Source organism: Amia ocellicauda, chromosome 19 (assembly GCF_036373705.1).
Source record: "Amia ocellicauda isolate fAmiCal2 chromosome 19, fAmiCal2.hap1, whole genome shotgun sequence".
NCBI lineage: Eukaryota > Metazoa > Chordata > Actinopteri > Amiiformes > Amiidae > Amia > Amia ocellicauda.
Genome location: NC_089868.1, coordinates 1,487,069 through 1,502,851, shown reverse-complemented (window position 1 = coordinate 1,502,851; position 15,783 = coordinate 1,487,069). Strand labels below are relative to the sequence as shown.

Genomic DNA, 15,783 nt, shown 5'->3' with positions numbered 1-15,783 from the left:
TCATCACGCCCCCGAGACAGTCCGATGCTCATTGGGTCGCCTGGTGGTTTGTGGGGTGTTTCTACATCCATTGGACTGACCCCCTCCTGAGACGCACAGACGGTAGACAGTTCGGCAAAATCGAGGCCCTCCATGAGCTCCAGAGGCTGGGGATCCCCGAGACTCATTTGGACATCCATCGCTCCGCATGTTGTTTCGTCCTGAGGGACCGGGGTCTGAGGTCTTGGAGGGTAACCGCAGTCAGAGGGTTCCGGAGTGTATACAAAATCTGGGGAATAGAACCAGGGGTGATCCCGGGTTTGAAGAGGCCTGTAGAGCCTGTCGACGTCCGCAGCTTTCGGGTAAGACATTCTCTCTAATTTTAAACCATGAATGAATTGTTGCGCCTTTTATCCTATCTCTTCACTACGTCACGACACACCGCCCTCTTAGAAGAGAGTAGACCCTGAGCCGTCAGACCCCCCTCCAACCCCCCACAGGTCGTCTGTTTTATCATCGTCGTCGTCATTCAAGGGGGATATATAATCCATAATCCAGCATATTCAACTTCTAACAGAATCCAGTTGTGAACATTTGGTCAAGATGTCAAAACCATCATTTATACAGTTTATGACCTCTTTCAAGAACGGCCAGTCCACGGCGTCAAACATAATTTCAGTAACCTGTTTTTCTGGATCCTCCACAACCCCTTCAATAGGGTTTGTAATCAGGGTACTGCTAAACAAAACCTTACGATCAGTAGTTAGAGATAGACTCTTCACCACTGTACCGTAGTTCTGCAAGCTTTCCCATTCACACCTTTCAAAACTCTGAGTCGGAGACTCCGTTTCGCCTTCTCTTGGACCCTCTTGCAAGCCTTCTAGAGTCTTATCCACAAGCCCCAGGTCTCTCCATGCCATCACCTTCAACCAGTCCTCAAAAGAGTATTCAATCACCGTCTCAAAAGGTTCCAACGTACCCTCCTTCTCTCCCAAAGCAAAAAGCTCCACTCCAACATAGCTGGGATCCCTTTTAAAGCGGTAACCCCGTCGACCCCCCCAGAACAACACCCAGGAGCGTTCAATCTTCAAATTGGTGAGTACAGGAACCCTTGCCCGGGATTGTTTCTTGCGGGGTTTCATGTTGATGTCGCTGGACATGTTGAAGAAGCGGGATGTTTCAGATGCTGAGAATTAAAGAGGTATTGCCTAAAAGCAGCGCGGGGTCTTAAATAGAGAGGAGAGTTTCAGGGCGTTGCCTTCAGAGGGGGGGGGGGGTCTTTATGGGTGGCCTTGTTGTTCAGGGTTTTAGGGGTGTACACTTTCTGACGGATATGACGTAGGAATAATTAAGGAAATAACTCTAAAATCACGCCCCCCAATTATGACGTAGGAATATTAATAAGCTTAGGGCATACGTCATAACAAAATAGGCCGCGCCCAAAAAACCCTACTATCTACTGATGTGCGGACCTAATTAATCGGCTACGTAAATCATTCCTTTCCGACCGAACCTGTAACGCTCAAATAAATAATCTGTATAATTTATTTAGCCATCTAACTTCAAGTTAACCTGATACTGAGCAGGTTTGATTTTTGTTTGTCCGTGTTCCACCTCGGGGGGTAAATTCAATAAACTATGCGCTAAATAAAAACTGACCTTTAAATAAACAGTATTCATCTATCGAGAATCTATGTTCATGGTTTGTATAGAAGTATTTCCACATATGCATCTGGACACTCGGGCAAGCCAGCTGAGAAGTCGCTCAAGTCGCCGCAGCTAAGTATCGCCTTTTTCTCTCGCGTTTCCTAGTTTAGTTAAGAGTTACATTGATTGTTTACGTGGTTTGTTTAGCTAAGAATGATATATCTTGCACCTGTTCTGTAGTAAGAGCAGCGACTGTTTGTTAGTGAATTTAGCAAGTTACTTAGCACACTCAATCAGAAGCTTTACACTGTAGGCTGTGATTATTCGCATGTATCTAGTCAGATGAATGATCTGAAATGCATCAAAAGTCATGGAATGAGAGACTTTCCGGGCGTTGGTGGTATAGTGGTGAGCATAGCTGCCTTCCAAGCAGTTGACCCGGGTTCGATTCCCGGCCAACGCAACGTTTTCTTTCTAGGCTTCCGCCATCACACTTGTGATGCTTCGGGGGAGTTCGACACCATTCAAGCTATTGCGACCCTACTAAGCCTGCACTTACCGCTGTTTTCACTAACACACTTCTGGTGAACCGTTGCGCATGAACAGATGACGAATAAATGGCCTTACACTAGTATCCCACAGCACCAGCTTCGTCTGTAGAAAAACAAAGGTTCCTCTCCCTGCTGCAGGATACCCACATCACACTTGACTCGCAGACCTTTACTGCGCCCTCTTGCTTCACGTGCGCCGTGCTCCCAGAAGCGCTGTAACATACATGTGCACTTGCGTGCAAAAGTATTCGGTATTACATTTATTTGACGTGTTCATTGCTTGAATATACTTTAAAAGCTAATACACTCCTCTCCATGCTCACCAACAACAATGTTGGCGACGATGACGGCTAAAGTAAGGAGAAATAGAAATGCCACTTCCATTCACTCCAATTACTATTGTTGTTATTATTACAAGGGAAAACTATGACCCTTGGTCATCAGTGTCTTGGGCGGACAGTTATGTCATTTAACAACATCCAAGATACCCGAGCCATCGGTCAGTCAGCACCGCTAGATGGCGGCAGTCAGACACTCATGCAATGTTTGAAGGAGAAAGTGTTCAAATAGAGGAGCGCACAACTCTCTACGTGGCACCGATGTTAACTAGTTTTCACAGAAACCTGTGCTATGTGGCTCGTTGGTCTAGGGGTATGATTCAAAGGGTTCAAATCCCGGACGAGCCCTTTGTTTTAGTCTTCTCTCATTCATTTTCATTTTGACAGGGTACTTTTGCCAACATGAAAAACATTTCCTTCATGTATCATGACTTCATTATGGTAATATCTCATTTCGTATGTTTCCAAATAGGCCTCTTAACAATCATCTACAAGCCTACATATACCAGCATGATTTCATACAATGTGCACGATATGTAGTCCATGTCTGTCTCTCTGTCTTTCTAGATATATGTTTATAATTGAGTTGATGATAGTTGCATCTGTGCGCCAAACTGTGTCTGAGCAGCAGACTGTAACTTGAAATAATTGCATGAAAATGTCTGTATCTTCTTAATTTTATGCAGGTTAGTTCAGCTAGTAAGAAAGGTCACTATCTTTTTTATCTTTTTCTGTAACTAAACCATTCAGTCTTTCTACATGATGCCGTAAATCCAACATTTCCCCAATTCGCTCCCTGCGAGAAGACAATGCGGTGTGCAATGAAAGTGATAGCCTGTCACTTGGCACTTCAGTTCTGCGTACCACCAAGTCTTATTAGACTCCTTAGTTCTAACTGCAAGTTCCCTGCCATGTCCATGAAAGGGGATTGAGTCCGTATTGAACCATTATCTAAAACACAAAACTATGAGAAAGCTGGTGCGCATCGCTACCTTCCGAGTAGTGGCCAGTACTACTACTACTAAAGGTAATTATACTAAGGAACGAATGAACGAAAGAGAGAGTATCATTACTCAGTACACTTAGAGGCTATGTGTGTACTAGTAACTTGTTACTTGATTTAAGTCACGAAAAGTCCCATCCAACGTCAGTCCCATCCTATGTAATGTGTGATGTCCAGAGCCGGCCCTAGCCATTTGGGGGCCATATGCGAGATTTGATAGTAGCCCCAGAACCATCCCCCCTCTCGATGAAAAACATTTTAGTGGTGCCCATGTTTATGGCGTATAGAGAATGTTTAGTTAAAACTAAAATAAACACAAACATTTAAATAATGCACATCACAGAACATGTATTGCACTTTAACATACACTGTACTTGTTGAAGAAATTGATGTAATAATCAATACAAATGTAAATAGTGCACTATGCATATTGAAATCAGAGCAATAACTAATAAACTGTTTAGGTAAAATAACATCCACACCAAAAATACTCAATACTGAAAATACTATAGTGCACAAAAAACTGAATTTAAATAATACAATACTATCAAAAATCATTAGCTGACAACTGGCAAACTACTGCAGTACTTAACTACTAGCTGATCATTATCATCATTTGGATGGCAACTGGCAGTAGGCTAGCTAGCAAAGTGAGCTGGATTATTACTTTATAATGATATATAATTTATAAAGACATGTAAATTCCTCACAAAGTTATGACTTAAAGTCCCACTGCTTGGAATTTAGAAAACACAGAACATCACTAAAGTTCCCCTGACATTATCTTTATAAACTCCACCACAATATACATTATATCCATCATATTTACATTACATTTAGCATACATATCCCTGACGCGTGTATTGACCTCACTGGAGACAATATGCTCGAGTCACAGATTAAATGCCCCTCTCCCTCTCGGGTTTACATGGTCTTAGTTTATTGCACTAGAGACGAGTTGTTTACCCGCAGCACTGCACAGGGCAAAGGACTGTCTTGTGCATTGCGCCTTGTTTAATACTTTGTTTTAATGATCTTACCGAGTGGTTTTTTACGTCACTGGTGGGGCTACAAAGCCATGAATCGAAGTGTTTTATCAAGTTAGGATTAAAACACGATGTACAGTACTGAACAGTGTACAACAGACCCACAACAATTTAGAGAGCATAATGATAAAGGAAACCACTGATCCGCATTAACCATGAAACGTCCATCAGCAATGTACTTTACCTTGAAACCCACAATAAATGGACCAGACCGTTACCTTGCACTTTTAAAATGCGTCCATTTCGGGAATGTTACATGGATACCATCATCTCAGACGTTAGATTTTGCACGTAAACTGTGGGCTTAGATCGTGGAAAATTGTGCATGTTTTCAAAATTTCTACGCCATTTACTGGTGTTTTTGGGATGCTCCTTCTGTGTGACCGTATACCTCGAGTAAACGTTTACTCGGTCTGCTTGAGCAAGTGGGTTGAAATGACGTGTGTAAGCCGAAAGCCAGTAATGTATTTTGATACCAGACATTACAGCTTTCATGACCAGGGGCGCAGCGAGGATTTCAGGGCCCCATGAAAGTAAAAAAGGTAGCTACCGAAGTGTGAACCATCGGGAGGATAGCTAAACCCGGGGGTTATGCCTGTGAGGAGAGGTTGAGGGGTGGATGAGGAACCTCGCCACTTGATAGGTCCGGTCGTTGAGGTAGGAGGAGAAACAAGTGAGAGCAGTCCCAGAGATTCCAAGGTCAGCGAGGCAGGAGAGGAGGATGGAGTGATCGACGGTGTCAAATGTTGCGGAGAGACCAAGGAGGATGAGGATTGAGGAGAGGGAGGCTGCCCGAGCACAGTTGAGGGAGTCAGTGACTGCCAGGAGAGCAGTCTCAGTGGTGTGAGCGGTGTTTGGAAGGCGGATTGCAGAGGATCAAGAAGTGAGAGATGGGAAAGGAATGCAGAGAGCTGACAGTGGAAAGTGAATAAATAAAACAAAACAAGAAGCAATAAAAAACACACAAAACAAATACCAAAATAGGCTAACGCCCATTGCTAGTGATGCAATAAAGGGACACTGTTTGGAATGAATGAGAATTGTGCATTCTTACCGATGCCCCACAACGATCACACCTTTTGATCGATCAGCTATTTAACTCTTTCATCAACCTCCATTACCTATAACATAATTTTGAGAAATGTACTTTTTCTTTCAAGTGTGCTGCAGGAAACATCCACTTATTTATAATTCGTTTTATGTCACTTGTTTGCTGCAAGAAAGGCAAGGCGGTAAGGCTGTAGAACACTGCTACATTATGCATCTTGCACTATGGTGTCGGTAATATAGTTTTTTCGTGCAATACTAATTTATATTGTATTCATAATTCGTTTTGTCACTTGTTTCTTGCATACTGTTTTTATTTTGTGTGGTTTTTTATTGTTTCAAAAATAAAGAAAATCTAAGACATGAAGCTATGCAGTTTCTGTGTGAGTGTATGAACACAATGATCGGTGGTGGAATTGGCTGCGATGCCAGGGGCACCAGCTAAAATCTTGCCTAGGGCATCAAATTGGTCAGGGCCGGCCCAGGGCGGAATGACTGATGTGCGGTCCTAATTAATCGGCTACGTAAATCATTCCTTTCCGACCGAACCTGTAACGCTCAAATAATTAATCTGTATAATTTAAATCTATAATCTCTATGAATTATTCCTCGCAGAAAAGCTACTGGGTCTGGATCACTACTGGATCTGTTAGGAACGCCGCCGTCATTGTTGGGGGACACAGTCAGCTGTCATTTAACTGGGCAGATGAAATACAGTCAGATTGTTAGCCATCTAACTTCAAGTTAACCTGACAGGGAGCAGGTTTGAGATGCTGGACATGCTGCTCTGGAAACATAGCTGGCTGAACTTTAAACTCGCTACGGAGAATGGAAAATCCCGAGTTAATGCCAAGTTATCCTGAAACTTAGCCGGCTAACCTACTTATCCAAGTAGGAAGAACACACCCAGGTGCCTATATGTTGTTGGTTTCTTTACAATGCTTGTGTAACTTAATAATATATATACTTTTCCTTGTGCAGAAAACATATCGGCACAATTCGAACTTATGCAAGTTTTATTGTAGAATACTACTACTACTAATAATAATTACAATTATTATGATAATAAACACGAAACAGAGACTGATTAGCATACGTTGAGGTTATCAACAAAGCTATTAACTCTTTACCATAATGCATTTTTACTATTAAGTTGTATCTGAAGCATATCATCTTTCGTGAAACTTGATTTGATTATGTACTTACCCAGCGTTACTTTTAACTTTTCTGTATGTGCACATATTCCTGTTATCCACAAACCACTGTAGTTATTTAAAGCAACTAAACGCAATAACTTCATCGTCACTCCTGTAACATTAAAACCCAATATTCACTGGCGCTGTTTAAACTGTGAATAACTAGGTGAGTGCATGTTTTTTCAGACAATGGCCAATTCTACCTGTTCACCAAAAGCAAGCATGTGCAAATATGTACATTTATTATTTGGACCTTATTATATTAAACCTATTGTAAAATAAAATACAATATTAGTAAAGGCAAATACACTCACCTAAAGGATTATTAGATACACCTGTTCAATTTCTCATTAATGCAATTATCTAACCAACCAATCACATGGCAGTTGCTTCAATGCATTTAGGGGTGTGGTCCTGGTCAAGACAATCTCCTGAACTCCAAACTGGATGTCTGAATGGGAAAGAAAGGTGATTTAAGCAATTTTGAGCGTGGCATGGTTGTTGGTGCCAGACGGGCCGGTCTGAGTATTTCACAATCTGCTCAGTTACTGGGATTTTCACGCACAACCATTTCTAGGGTTTACAAAAAATGGTGTGAAAAGGGAAAAACATCCAGTATGCGGCAGTCCTGTGGGCGAAAATGCCTTGTTGATGCTAGAGGTCAGAGGAGAATGGGCCGACTGATTCAAGCTGATAGAAGAGCAACTTTGACTGAAATAACCACTCGTTACAACCGAGGTATGCAGCAAGGCATTTGTGAAGCCACAACACGTACAACCTTGAGGCGGATGGGCTACAACAGCAGAAGACCCCACCGGGTACCACTCATCTCCACTACAGATAGGAAAAAGAGGCTACAATTTGCACAAGCTCACCAAAATTGGACAGTTGAAGACTGGAAAAATGTTGCCTGGTCTGATGAGTCTCGATTTCTGTTGAGACATTCAGATGGTAGAGTCAGAATTTGGCGTAAACAGAATGAGAACATGGATCCATCATGCCTTGTTACCACTGTGCAGGCTGGTGGTGGTGGTGTAATGGTGTGGGGGATGTTTTCTTGGCACACTTTAGGCCCCTTAGTGCCAATTGGGCATCGTTTAAATGCCACGGCCTACCTGAGCATTGTTTCTGACCATGTCCATCCCTTTATGACCACCATGTACCCATCCTCTGATGGCTACTTCCAGCAGGATAATGCACCATGTCACAAAGGTCGAATCATTTCAAATTGGTTTCTTGAACATGACAATGAGTTCACTGTACTAAACTGGCCCCCACAGTCACCACATCTCAACCCAATAGAGCATCTTTGGGATGTGGTGGAACGGGAGCTTCGTGCCCTGGATGTGCATCCCACAAATCTCGATCAACTGCAAGATGCTATCCTATCAATATGGGCCAACATTTCTAAAGAATGCTTTCAGCACCTTGTTGAATCAATGCCACGTAGAATTAAGGCAGTTCTGAAGGCGAAAGGGGGTAAAACACAGTATTAGTATGGTGTTCCTAATAATCCTTTAGGTGAGTGTATAAGCGGAATATATTTGTTATAAATATAACAGATATAGTTTTATTTTCACTGTATTTTCCATTTTATGGGATTCCAGAATAATTTCTGTATCAAATTTAAACTACTGAGATATCATATTAAAGATATAGGAAAGACCAAACACATGTGCAGTATCCGTTTTTTTTTTCTTTCTTTCTGTAATTTCTGCTTTAAGTTTAACTTGGTATTCACGTCATGCCATGTGTTCTGTGTCATGCTCACTGTCACTATCTCTTTAGCATTCTGTTTAACTTCTTCATCACGTCAATGCTTCAGTTGCCCATTCATTAACCTAATGGTCACTAGCAAAACATCACCATAGTTCCCAATATTTTTCCTTGACGTCCTGTGTTAACTGAAGTTTAAGGACCTCGTGGCGCAACGGTAGTGCGTCTGACTCCAGATCAGAAGGTTGTGTGTTAAAATCACGTCGGGGTCAGTCTTTTACTCTACATTCCCTGTAATATCACTCAATAATTCCTGCTGTGGAGAGTGTTATTAATATCCTAGAATGCAAACGTTGTTAGACTAAGTAACATGCATCTACACCCGAGAGGATGCATAAAAGTCAGTCTGGTCTCCTGCACGTTGAAATTATATTTGATTTTAAGAATCCGTATCGTTTGTTATATTTTAATCTGCCTTGTTATAGGCTATTAACAGTGGACTGTCACAATCCGTGTTTTATTCACCTGCTGTATAGCTCCCTTTTATGTATTTCTTGTGCTTTCGATTACCGCCTACCCCATACTGTCTCACTTTCTGATCCCTGGTCGACACAATTCATACACTAATAATAACGTATAGAAATACTTTTGATAACATCAACACTACTAAGTAATAATAGTAGATGGGATTCAATGTTCATTTCTCGGTTCATGTTTGAGCGATTCCGAGGCCTCGCTAAGGTGCCTTTTAGTGATGCGCTAAGGTCGCTGCACTGTGGCGCGGCACACCGACCCCCCAGGATGTTGCCATATTATTAGGAATATTATTAGGGTTCCACTGTACAAGATCTGCTGCCGTGCTCGGCATTACCAGCAGCTTATCCAGACGGAGGCGCCGGGTGTCACAGAGAGATGCAGGTCGGTGCTGCTAGTGGAGCGAGTCACTCATACTTTGACAATCACTCTTTGGGTGCATCGGGGTGTGTATATTGAAGTCACTAGACTTTCATTGACGTACACGGAGTAGCCTACACAGCATCAGCTGAGTTTGCGCCTGTAGAAAAGCCTGGCTGAATTTCTGCCAGCCCCAGCTCCTCTAGTCCAATAGTGCTATTAGTCAGCAACATTAGATGGCAGTCACACACAAGGTGCTTGAACTTGAGACTGAGAAAGTTTCCGGCTGTTGGAGCGCACCGCTTTCTACGTGGCACTAGTGTAAAGATGTCACTAATGTAAGTTTGTTCGAGATATGATTCTCTCTTAGAGTGCGAGAGGTCCTGGTTTAAAATGCCTTTCTTTTACGGTTTTCTTAATTTCTCATCAGCATTTTATTATGGTATTACCCCTTTTCTGTAAAGATTAGTTTATAATACACATGCATATACTACATATACTATTATTAAACATTATTATTATTTTTATTTCTTGGCAGACGCCCTTATGCAGGGCGACTTGCAACATAAGTACAAGAATACAGTTAAGTACAAGGCATCAAACATTACAAATTCAAATTTACATTAAACAAAGCAATTCAAGATAATACATTTTACAACTTCCAATGTATACAGTTAAGTACAGTAAGTGCAGTCATACATTGTGAAAAGTAAAGCTAAGTGCCGTCAAGATGTACGACAATTGTCGAAATCATGTATTTGGCCAGTGAATAAGATCTCTTCTCCTCTCATCAGCATTTTATTATGGTATTACCCCTATTCTGTAAAGATTAGTTTATAATACACATGCATATACTACATATACTATTATCATTTAAAATATTGTAGACAGACGCCATCCGACTGTCTATCCGTCTATTTTTAAATCCATCTAGTTTTGTCCATTTGTCCAAAATGTGGCTAGAGACAGTGGCTTGCTTTCTACCTAGTTCCCCCAGTAAAAGCCATTAACCACTGAAGAAACTCAATTCATTTCTGACAGTCATTTAAGGTAAGGTACATCCTTGCCATTCTTAACAATGACTGTGATGTCATCTACGTAAGCCACCGCTTTGAAAAGTTTCATTAATACACCAGGAACAATCAGCCCAAATAGTCTGTAGGTTATGTAAATGCATCACTACCAGCAGGTGACACACACACACACACACACACACACACACACACACACTTTTTTCTCGAGTTTGTTTTTCCATTCCAATGGGTGTCCAAGTTACTCCAACAGTCCAAGTTACACTGTCAATCAAATACATCATTGTCCGTGTTCCACCTCGGGGGGTAACTTCAATAAACTATGCGCTAAATAAAAACTGACCTTTAAATAAACAGTATTCATCTATCGAGAATCTATGTTCATGGTTTGTATAGAAGTATTTCCACATATGCATCTGGACACTCGGGCAAGCCAGCTGAGAAGTCGCTCAAGTCGCCGCAGCTAAGTATCGCCTTTTTCTCTCGCGTTTCCTAGTTTAGTTAAGAGTTACATTGATTGTTAACGTGGTTTGTTTAGCTAAGAATGATATATCTTGCACTTGTTTTGTAGTAAGAGCAGCGACTGTTTGTTAGTGAATTTAGCAAGTTACTTAGCACACTCAACACGCCCTGTCTGTAATCAGAAGCTTTACACTGTAGGCTGTGATTATTCGCATGTATCTAGTCAGATGAATGATCTGAAATGCATCAAAAGTCATGGAATGAGAGACTTTCTGGGCGTTGGTGGTATAGTGGTGAGCATAGCTGCCTTCCAAGCAGTTGACCCGGGTTCAATTCCCGGCCAACGCAACGTTTTCTTTCTAGGCTTCCGCCATCACACTTGTGATGCTTCGGGGGAGTTCGACACCATTCAAGCTATTGCGACCCTACTAAGCCTGCACTTACCGCTGTTTTCACTAACACACTTCTGGTGAACCGTTGCGCATGAACAGATGACGAATAAATGGCCTTACACTAGTATCCCACAGCACCAGCTTCGTCTGTAGAAAAACAAAGGTTCCTCTCCCTGCTGCAGGATACCCACATCACACTTGACTCGCAGACCTTTACTGCGCCCTCTTGCTTCACGTGGGCCGTGCTCCCAGAAGCGCTGTAACATACATGTGCACTTGCGTGCAAAAGTATTCGGTATTACATTTATTTGACGTGTTCATTGCTTGAATATACTTTAAAAGCTAATACACTCCTCTCCATGCTCACCAACAACAATGTTGGCGACGATGACGGCTAAAGTAAGGAGAAATAGAAATGCCACTTCCATTCACTCCAATTACTATTGTTGTTATTATTACAAGGGAAAACTATGACCCTTGGTCATCAGTGTCTTGGGCGGACAGTTATGTCATTTAACAACATCCAAGATACCCGAGCCATCGGTCAGTCAGCACCGCTAGATAGCGGCAGTCAGACACTCATGCAATGTTTGAAGGAGAAAGTGTTCAAATAGAGGAGCGCACAACTCTCTACGTGGCACCGATGTTAACTAGTTTTCACAGAAACCTGTGCTATGTGGCTCGTTGGTCTAGGGGTATGATTCAAAGGGTTCAAATCCCGGACGAGCCCTTTGTTTTAGTCTTCTCTCATTCATTTTCATTTTGACAGGGTACTTTTGCCAACATGAAAAACATTTCCTTCATGTATCATGACTTCATTATGGTAATATCTCATTTCGTATGTTTCCAAATAGGCCTCTTAACAATCATCTACAAGCCTACATATACCAGCATGATTTCATACAATGTGCACGATATGTAGTCCATGTCTGTCTCTCTGTCTGTCTAGATATATGTTTATAATTGAGTTGATGATAGTTGCATCTGTGCGCCAAACTGTGTCTGAGCAGCAGACTGTAACTTGAAATAATTGCATGAAAATGTCTGTATCTTCTTAATTTTATGCAGGTTAGTTCAGCTAGTAAGAAAGGTCACTATCTTTTTTATCTTTTTCTGTAACTAAACCATTCAGTCTTTCTACATGATGCCGTAAATCCAACATTTCCCCAATTCGCTCCCTGCGAGAAGACAATGCGGTGTGCAATGAAAGTGATAGCCTGTCACTTGGCACTTCAGTTCTGCGTACCACCAAGTCTTATTAGACTCCTTAGTTCTAACTGCAAGTTCCCTGCCATGTCCATGAAAGGGGATTGAGTCCGTATTGAACCATTATCTAAAACACAAAACTATGAGAAAGCTTTCGTGATCTATTGGTGCGCATCGCTACCTTCCGAGTAGTGGCCAGTACTACTACTACTAAAGGTAATTATACTAAGGAACGAATGAACGAAAGAGAGAGTATCATTACTCAGTACACTTAGAGGCTATGTGTGTACTAGTAACTTGTTACTTGATTTAAGTCACGAAAAGTCGCATCCAACGTCAGCCCCATCCTATGTAATGTGTGATGTCCAGAGCCGGCCCTAGCCATTTGGGGGCCATATGCGAGATTTGATAGTAGCCCCAAAACCATCCCCCCTCTCGATGAAAAACATTTTAGTGGTGCCCATGTTTATGGCGTATAGAGAATGTTTAGTTAAAACTAAAATAAACACAAACATTTAAATAATGCACATCACAGAACATGTATTGCACTTTAACATACACTGTACTTGTTGAAGAAATTGATGTAATAATCAATACAAATGTAAATAGTGCACTATGCATATTGAAATCAGAGCAATAACTAATAAACTGTTTAGGTAAAATAACATCCACACCAAAAATACTCAATACTGAAAATACTATAGTGCACAAAAAACTGAATTTAAATAATACAATTCTATCAAAAATCATTAGCTGACAACTGGCAAACTACTGCAGTACTTAACTACTAGCTGATCATTATCATCATTTGGATGGCAACTGGCAGTAGGCTAGCTAGCAAAGTGAGCTGGATTATTACTTTATAATGATATATAATTTATAAAGACATGTAAATTCCTCACAAAGTTATGACTTAAAGTCCCACTGCTTGGAATTTAGAAAACACAGAACATCACTAAAGTTCCCCTGACATTATCTTTATAAACTCCACCACAATATACATTATATCCATCATATTTACATTACATTTAGCATACATATCCCTGACGCGTGTATTGACCTCACTGGAGACAATATGCTCGAGTCACAGATTAAATGCCCCTCTCCCTCTCGGGTTTACATGGTCTTAGTTTATTGCACTAGAGACGAGTTGTTTACCCGCAGCCCTGCACAGGGCAAAGGACTGTCTTGTGCATTGCGCCTTGTTTAATACTTTGTTTTAATGATCTTACCGAGTGGTTTTTTACGTCACTGGTGGGGCTACAAAGCCATGAATCGAAGTGTTTTATCAAGTTAGGATTAAAACACGATGTACAGTACTGAACAGTGTACAACAGACCCACAACAATTTAGAGAGCATAATGATAAAGGAAACCACTGATCCGCATTAACCATGAAACGTCCATCAGCAATGTACTTTACCTTGAAACCCACAATAAATGGACCAGACCGTTACCTTGCACTTTTAAAATGCGTCCATTTCGGGAATGTTACATGGATACCATCATCTCAGACATTAGATTTTGCACGTAAACTGTGGGCTTAGATCGTGGAAAATTGTGCATGTTTTCAAAATTTCTACGCCATTTACTGGTGTTCTTGGGATGCTCCTTCTGTGTGACCGTATACCTCGAGTAAACGTTTACTCGGTCTGCTTGAGCAAGTGGGTTGAAATGACGTGTGTAAGCCGAAAGCCAGTAATGTATTTTGATACCAGACATTACAGCTTTCATGACCAGGGGCGCAGCGAGGATTTCAGGGCCCCATGAAAGTAAAAAAGGTAGTTACCGAAATGTGACCCATCGGGAGGATAGCTAAACCCGGGGGTTATGCCTGTGAGGAGAGGTTGAGGGGTGGATGAGGAAGCTCGCCACTTGATAGGTCCGGTCGTTGAGGTAGGAGGAGAAACAAGTGAGAGCAGTCCCAGAGATTCCAAGGTCAGCGAGGCAGGAGAGGAGGATGGAGTGATCGACGGTGTCAAATGTTGCGGAGAGACCAAGGAGGATGAGGATTGAGGAGAGGGAGGCTGCCCGAGCACAGTTGAGGGAGTCAGTGACTGCCAGGACAGCAGTCTCAGTGGTGTGAGCGGTGTTTGGAAGGCGGATTGCAGAGGATCAAGAAGTGAGAGATGGGAAAGGAATGCAGAGAGCTGACAGTGGACCGCACGCTCGAGGGTCTTTGAGAGGAAGGGGAGTAGGGCGACAGGGCAGAGACAGGTGCCTCTGAGGAGAGGTGGGGTCAAGGGTAGGTTTCTTGAGGAGTGGGATGACCGCAGCTTGTTTAAATGCAAGAGGGGAAACAGCCAGAGAGGAGTGAGGAGTTGAGGAGGGAGGAGAAGAAGGGGAGTTGAAATGGAGCAGACGCTTGCAGGAGGCGAGTAGAGAGAGGGTCCAGGGGACATATTATGGGTTTGTGACCTAGGAGGAGAGAGGAAAGTTCAGAGTCTGAGAGAGGAGAGAATGAAGAAATGGAAGCTTGATCGGTGGGAGACTTGGGCAGGGTGGGAGTGGAGAGGAGACTGTTGAAGAGCTTGTGGATGTCTGTGATCTTGTAGAAGAATGAGGCAAAATGATAAGGTGAGATGAGATGAGGGAGGAGGGGGGAGATGAGAGAGAAGGTGGAGTAAAGCTTGCAGGGGTTGTGGACAGTGGATTCAAAGAATGACTGGAAGTAAGACTGAGGTGAGCGAGGAGGGGAATGTGGGCAGTAGAGAGTGGTAGAGTGCGAGGGTCGCTGGGAGTTTGGATCTCTTCCACTTGTGCTCAGTTCTGCGCAGACTGGATCAGGTTGAGCGGAGAACAGAAGAGATCCAAGGCTGAGGAGGGGAGGGACGGACAGAACGAGACGGTGTAAATGAAGAACTTTTTCCTGAAATCAGGAGCGATTCAAACTTCCGGTTTGAAATAGCTGTAGAACTGTCGCTATTTCGGTTGGAATTTCATGAATAAATTAATATAGGGACAACCTATGGACTGCCTACAAGACGCACAATCCCAAGAAAAAGGGAGCAAAGTCGATCCACGAATTGTTTATGAAGGCAAAAAAAAAATAGGCAATTAACCAATCGTGAAGCATGAACCGATTCCAAAGTACAACAACCCTGCTAGCACATTGCCTCAATGCTGTAGCAATATAAATTATATTGCTACAATGTTATTGGCAATGTTGTGTGTTAGCAGGGAATACCTGTACAGTTTTTTTCCAACAATCTGAAAAGTTAAATACTGGTGCTGAAAAATTAAGTACTAATAAAACAGAAGTATTTGGCACACACA

At 42.2% G+C, this 15,783-nt stretch overlaps 3 non-coding genes across 3 annotated transcripts; all 3 read left to right on the top strand.

Annotated features, from left to right (window-relative positions):
• Positions 1-2,017: 2,017 nt before the first annotated feature.
• On the top strand, positions 2,018-2,089 carry trnag-ucc (transfer RNA glycine (anticodon UCC)). The gene has a single exon. It is a non-coding gene; the product is annotated as a tRNA-Gly (tRNA).
• A 6,634-nt stretch (positions 2,090-8,723) lies between these two features.
• On the top strand, positions 8,724-8,795 carry trnaw-cca (transfer RNA tryptophan (anticodon CCA)). Its single transcript has one exon. It is a non-coding gene; the product is annotated as a tRNA-Trp (tRNA).
• Positions 8,796-11,186: 2,391 nt separating this feature from the next.
• trnag-ucc (transfer RNA glycine (anticodon UCC)) lies at positions 11,187-11,258 on the top strand. Its single transcript has one exon. It is a non-coding gene; the product is annotated as a tRNA-Gly (tRNA).
• The last annotated feature ends 4,525 nt before the right edge of the window (positions 11,259-15,783 follow it).